This window comes from Pseudonaja textilis, chromosome 4 (genome assembly GCF_049901715.1).
Source record: "Pseudonaja textilis isolate UNSWEBS1 chromosome 4, rPseTex1.2, whole genome shotgun sequence".
NCBI classification, from domain to species: Eukaryota; Metazoa; Chordata; class Lepidosauria; order Squamata; family Elapidae; genus Pseudonaja; species Pseudonaja textilis.
The window spans coordinates 13,442,798-13,449,870 of record NC_141993.1 but is presented as its reverse complement, the minus strand read 5'-3'; positions in this window follow the sequence as shown (position 1 = coordinate 13,449,870).

Genomic DNA, 7,073 nt, shown 5'->3' with positions numbered 1-7,073 from the left:
GCATCCAAACTATTCTTCTGCACAACCAAATTTCATCAGAACAGCCACCTTCCCACAGAGAGTGAGAGCAGAGAGACACTAATTTTAATGCCCACAGAGGTTTAGTCTGCAAATCTCTGCAGGGCCATTAATGAGATGTCTGCAACATATACAGTATATATGTATAGGGCAGTGATGGCTAACCTTTTCAGCTTGGTGTGTCGAAAATCGGGAAAAAGTGTAGCCTTCCTCGGGTCGTGTGTCACTTCAAGAAATATCAATAATTTGGTTTATGACGGACTGGGCTGGGGTGATCACACAGGGCTGTGAAACTCGTCTCCCTGGTCTCAGGGCTGCAGGTGCAGGATGTGGGGATCGGAAGGCCACCTTACAGGGCTGTGAACCTCATGGATCTCCTTTCCTCCTGTAGCGTTCCTGAGGTAATGAAACTGACCAACCTCAGTTTATGGCGGTTAAAACTGGTTCTCTGCTGCAAAGATCTTGCGGCAGCGGTGACACCACGCCTCCACACAACAAGCAGGGAGCAGGGATTGGAGCAGAGCACAGGCAGCCTCTCAATGTGCAGGTTTTCCCCACACCAACAGGCGTGTCAGTCAAAGTGCCTCGGCGTGTCAGGAGTGACACGCGTGTCATAGGTTAGCCATCACTGGTATAGGGAAATTCACACCAATGATGTGATGTATTCCACTATCATTCTTTTTTCCTTTCTTTGCCAAACACATGTTTTATTTTATTGTTTTTACTAGTTGTTTGGGCGGTAATTTTATTCACATTCTGGGAATGAGCTTTTTTTTCCCGTTTTTTCTCAGAAATTTTTATTAGGTTATAAAATAAGATACAAAATACAAAAGAAAATAGGAAAACAGTGAGGGGAAAGGAGAAAAGAGAAGTAAGGAAGTGCTGGGGGGGGGGGAAGTGTTGACTTCTGACTCTGTTCAAGTAAAATAAAACAATAACATCAAACTACAATTTTTTGCTTTTTCATAATAATATAATCTAGCCATTTCTATAAAAACAAATCAATCTAATTGTTAAAATGCAAAGTCAAAGTTTCATTTTTTTCCACCTCAAAGACAAAGTTCCGAAGCTGTCTCCATGTGATAGTTCTTTTCTTATCAAAGCAGTCAATTTAGCCATTTCTGCCAACTCCATCAGCTTCTGTAGCCATCTGTCCATGGTAGGAATAGAAACGCCCTTCCATTTTTGTGCATACAGTAGTCTTGCTGCTATCAACATAGATAAAAAGATCAAAGTTCCATTTTTTTTCTTTCCCCATTAAATCTAAAAGAAAAGTTTCTGGTTTAATTTTTTTGTTTGTTTTAAGAATTTTCTGTATTAAAATATGAATCTTACTCCAACATTTCTTTGCTTTATCACATGTTCACCGTAAATGATAAACTTTTACTTTACTTGTACACTTCCAACATTCATCTGAAATACCTTTATACAATCTAGATAACTTATCTGGTGTTAAAGAGCCACGGTGGTTAGAATGCAGTACTGCAAGCTACTTCTGCTGCCTGCAATTTGGCAGTTCAAATCTCACCAGGCTCAAGGTTGAACTCAGCCTTCCATCCTTCTGAGGTGGGTAAAACGAGGACCCTGATTGTTGGGGGCAAGAGGCTGACTTTGTAAATTGCTTTACAGAGAGGGCTGTAAATCACTGTAAACTGGTTATTTAAGTCTAAGTGCTATTGCAATTGCTAAATACTAGCCGTACATCATCTTATAGCATTATCCACTATCATTCTTAGGTTTTGGAGATGTTTTGTTAAAGCCATGTTTTGAAACCCATATTCAGCAAAGCCTCTTTGCAGTTGTCAACTAATGTGAATGGCTTACAGGCCAACTTCCAGAAGAGAGAGAGAGAGAGTCTGTATGTATATATGTGTGTGTGTATGTGTGTAGATAGAGATAGAGATAGAGATAGATAAAGATTATATACACACCCACCCACCCACCCATCCATGATCAATAGAGAGATCCTTTACAACACTGTTGCTCAGTGAAATGAGAGGCTCATCAATTGAAACTATGTTGAATGAAGGATCAATGTCAAGTTCTGTTGCAGCATCTAAGATGGTGTTAATTGTACTTGCCCATTAGATAATTGACAAAGTTTTCCCATCCAATTTTGTGACTAAGTGTCGTGGGGTAATTCATTCTTGTGAAGTGCACACATCAACCATATCAAATTCCCGTGAAGCTTGCTCTCTACCCACTGCATGGCACCACCTTCAACAGCCAGTATGAACCTTTGTAGAATCTCCTCCAATGGCCTCCAAGCTTTTGACAATGCCTTTCTTCTTCAGGAAACACACCAGATTATCTGCAATCACTTGAGCAGGTGATTCCATTGTATTCTGTCTTTTCTTTTGAAATAGAGGGCATGTGTGTTTGGTCTAAGGCTTCTTCCTAACTTCCGTCACGTTGCTCTTCATCATCAGTCGTCTGTCTTTCATTTTCATCGTAAGAGATAATTATTTCATTTGTCAGTATCAAAGAGGACCCAGATTGTTGGGGGCACTAGGCTGTAAACACTCAGAGAGGGCTGTAAAGCATTGTGAAGCGGTTTATAGGTCTAAGTGCTATTGCTGTTACTGTGGAATCTGCTCTGCCCCGTTTCCATTCCCCTTCTACAAGACAACGTTGTATTATTTAGGAGGGGCCTCTCAGAGCGCAGGGCATCAAAAGCTGCTGAGCATCACTGGCCTTCCAGAGGCCCCACAAGTGCAGTTGTTGGTGCTCTTTCTGAACCAACTTACAATGCTCCTTCGTTCTTCAGCTGCTTCCTTAGAAGAGGACATCAAGGGTAGTGCTGTGTGCAACTTCTCCACATCTCCCTCACAAACGGCACAGAGACGAACCTCCTGTGAGTGGAAACCTAAACTTCCCTGCACCCCTCACTCCACCTTCCAGCCAGGGCTGCTCATTGCTCTGCAGTGGACTCGCTCCATCACTTACAGGAGCCACGGAACAAGATTTTGGGACTTGCGTGTGCAAACGCTCAGTATTCCTACTGAGTGGTCCAAGACAATCTGTGTAAAGTAATAAATACATAGAACGTGCAAAACACTCCACAGAGTTATCTAATGTATTTAATTATAGAATTCTTTTTTTCTCTCTTCTTGGAGTTGAAAACAACTAAGCCAAACAAATCTTAATACAACATCTCTATCCACTCCCATTCTTTGATTTGCAAAGACATAGCTGCCTATCTGGAGATATTTTTGGTGCCTGAATGGTAGCTACATTACTTTTATGTGTTACAGATTGTGTGAGTGTATGTGTGTGTACATGTATGTGGGTATGCTCCTTTCAGATAAATTGCTTTTAGGAGGTTAATAAAAGCCATAGTGGAGCAACCTGCAATTCTCTCTGAAAGAACTAAGGAAATTAAATTTGATGTATGTATAAACACAAAAAGAGACAGATAGTAACATTTTTTATTAAATATTACAGCGGATCAAAAAGTACAAAATATCTTCTGCTTGCTATGTGTTTGGGAAACTATTGGCACATAATACAGTATCAAAAGCATTAATACATACAATTTGGAAAACATACAAAAATTGAGTGTTTATACTTGGCTCAGGTTTTAATTGTTTCTCGTAGCGTTAAATTTAATCAATGCGAAAGGTTACTCAATAACCCTTTTATATATTTTTTAAAAATGAGGAGCTCTGTGATATTATTGGGCCATTTTTTTTCTATTTACAGATAATTACCTTATCAAGCATATAACTTATAATAACATAAATGACAAAAATGTGTACACTATGTACAAACAAAAGAATGCTTAAAACAAGGCATGAACAGCCTGTAGATTACGCTGCCTTTGTTAGGTCATATTTATAATATTTCGGGGAGGAGGAAATACACGTAGAATATCAAATATATTTACAGCGACCATCAGTTAACTGCTCAAGATATGCTTTAGGCCTGACTTTGGAGATACATTTTCCCCATTCTAAATGATACAAATCATGAAAAGGGGCAAATTTGACCGTCCCCATTGCAATGTGCGCTGACCAGCTTTACTTAAGATTGAAAAGAAATAGATTGTGCACGGCCTTAAAATTACTTGGTACAAACGTCTCAGAGCTTTGAAGGTGCACATTAAAGATGCAGCTGCTTCAATGGGTCAACCCAAGAAAGACGCTGTATTTTTCAAGCTCACGTGGAAACATGGGGCGGGGGGAGGAACAGCTGCTCCTTTGAAAAGGTGAGATGTCCCGGAGCAGCCATTTGCTCCACGTCTTTTTGAAATTGTTCCCCACACATTGGGGCAAACCTCATCCATCTTCTGGCCACCTCCAGTCTTGGAGCCAAAGGGGAGGAAGCAGGCATGGGAGACCCCAGTAACAGTCCTTGCCAGGGAAGGGATTGCCCTCCACCTAGCCAGATCTTCCCCTGGGGAGGATCAGCAGGATGCCCTCACCATACCAAAATCTCTAGAGTGGCTTTGGAGTCCTGTTGCCCAGCTGGATGCAGAGGTGGCTCTTGGGTGGGGCGAGGTGACTCCGGGAGCAGGAATGTTCCTCTAACAAGGGGTGCCAGCTGAGATCTCTTGTTCATGCAGTGGTTCAACAAGCCAGGAGACGTATAGGTTTTACTGGGGGTTTTATTAAAATGGCAAGCTGCTCTCTGTTCTAATTATGATCATAAGCATCCAGCTGCAAAATGCCTCGCCCAGTATAACGCCTTTAGTTTTTAGCAGGATGTTATATGAAAAGCATTTTTCTTTGTCTTTGATCTTGCCAGCTTTCAAAATCTCGAAATCCCGAGCAGAGGGCATTGAATTGCAACACTTCTGGGGAGCAAAGTCCACTCCAGAGATTTCTTCCTTTCTGCTGCCAATTAGATTTTGCTCATTCCTTTGCCCGTCTACTAATAACAATGGCTTGATTGCACAAAGAAAAACTTGTGCAATTTTATTCACTCACAAGGCCTCTTGAACTCAAACAAAGCCCCATTTAAGACACAAAAGTGGTTATCGGCCAGTAGAAAATTTAAGACTTAATAGAAATGGAATCTTAAAACAAAGAAGAGAAGACAAGACTTCCTGCTCCCCCACAAGGGAGCCCGTCATGCCATCACTACTTCCTGTTTGCCCTCAAAATGGCCAAGATATTGTGGGTTTTCTAAAAATAAATGCATTTTTCTTCTGAACCAAAGATGGAAATAACTCTCCACCGGGATGCTTTCAAAACAGTCTTGAATTGTTTCCAAAATAATGCAGGGAAAGAGAGACGGTGATGGGCCAAGTCAGCCCATTGGTTACCCGGCCCAACTTTCAAAAACCAGCTCCATCCCCAGTGAGGGGTTAGGCTGACCCCTTTGCCAGCTGCCCCCACCCCCAAAAGGTCAGAGGGGCTGTGGGGTCCAAGGGGAGATGGTCGTGGCTGATGGGTCTCCTACCACCAGCAAAACAGGGGGGAGGGACAGAGAACAAGGACAGGAGACGCCTCCAAGCAGTCAGTTCCAAACAGCCTTTCTGAAAATTATCCCGATTCCAAAACCAGCTGCAGCTCGTGATTCCCCAGCCTGGCCAGCCCCCTGCCTCCCCACCTTGGGTACGATTGCTGGTGGTGTGCCACTGAGCAAGCCTTTTGATCGGGGGGAGGGTGGTCTTTGTATTCACTATTCAGCCAATAGGAACACCCCTCCCTCCCCACACCCCCGGCAGAGTTATGTGCTATGTTCTACAACCCTGCTTATGCATCGCCAGTTAGTATAATTATGCACAAGCTAAAAGCATATAACTGAAGATAACAATAGCTATTACTGTGTTCCCCCGCCATATATATATATATATATATATATATATATATATATATATATATATATATATATATATATATATATATATATATATATATATATATATATATATATATATATATATATATATATATATATATATATATATATATATATATATATATATATATATATATATATATATATATATATATATATATATATATAAAGTAGCTTACATTATATATCGCGACAGGCTTTGAATTACAGTCAGTTTTAATATAGGAAGTTGGGCAGCAGGCGAGTTGCATTTTAAGTAGTTGCCGCTAGATCCCATGGGTTGGGTGATCTACTGCCCTGGACCCAGATTCAGATCCTGGCCTTGCTGGGGGCTTCCTTCAACCTCGGCCTTTCTGCACAGAAGTCCAGGCAAAGGTCAAGCAGGGGAAAGAGCGCCAGCAGCCCCTCGGAGGGGGCCGGATTGCCCTCTCCTGCCTGGAGGCTCAGAGCGGCTGCTGCGAATCTGGGCTCAGCTGCTCCCCAGAAGAAGCGGTGCCAGCTTGGAACTTCTGGTCTGGCTGGCGGGAGGCAAGCGAGAGTCGAGTCTCTTCCGGCCCCCCTGCAGTTCCACAGAAGGCCAGCTGGGAGCGCTCCTCGGCCTGAAAGGCGAGTTCTGCCCCATCCCTTGAGATCCCACTCTCAAAGGGAAACCTCCCGCAAGGCTGGAGCCAGGCTGGATGTGGTCCGGAGAAGGATATGCCCTTCTGCTGCTGCCAGAGTCAGGAGGGCTGGCAGAACCCCCCCCCCCCCTTTGACCAGGACCTGAACCCCCACCAGGAGCCCCAGAGATGGTGGCTGTTGCCCTTTCGGTGAGGGAGGGAGGAAGAACTGGCTCCGTGCAAAATTTAATACGGATCTGTGTCCCCTGGATCAGAGCGCAGTTATTTTCTTTGGGTTTTCCCACTGCGCTATTCTTTTACGCAGTTCATGACTAAAACAACCCGTTTTTAAGGTAAAATTTCTTGAGAATTATGTACTTTGAGAGAAAGTATGTTAGAAATATAATTGAAACAGATGTTTAAATACATTTTTGTGTGGGTGTGGTTTATTCTTTTTATTCTGTTTTATCACAGTGGAATGCTGAGATGGGATGGAGGCGATTCATGAAGAGCGCAGGCGAAATGGCACACAGTGAGACAGGCTGGACCCAGATGGAGCCATCCAAACTCCCCACCCCCCTCTGTCTCCCACCTCCCCCCCCCCCCCGTTGGACGTGGCTGTCCTTCAGGCTGGGAGCTCCGCAGCAGGAG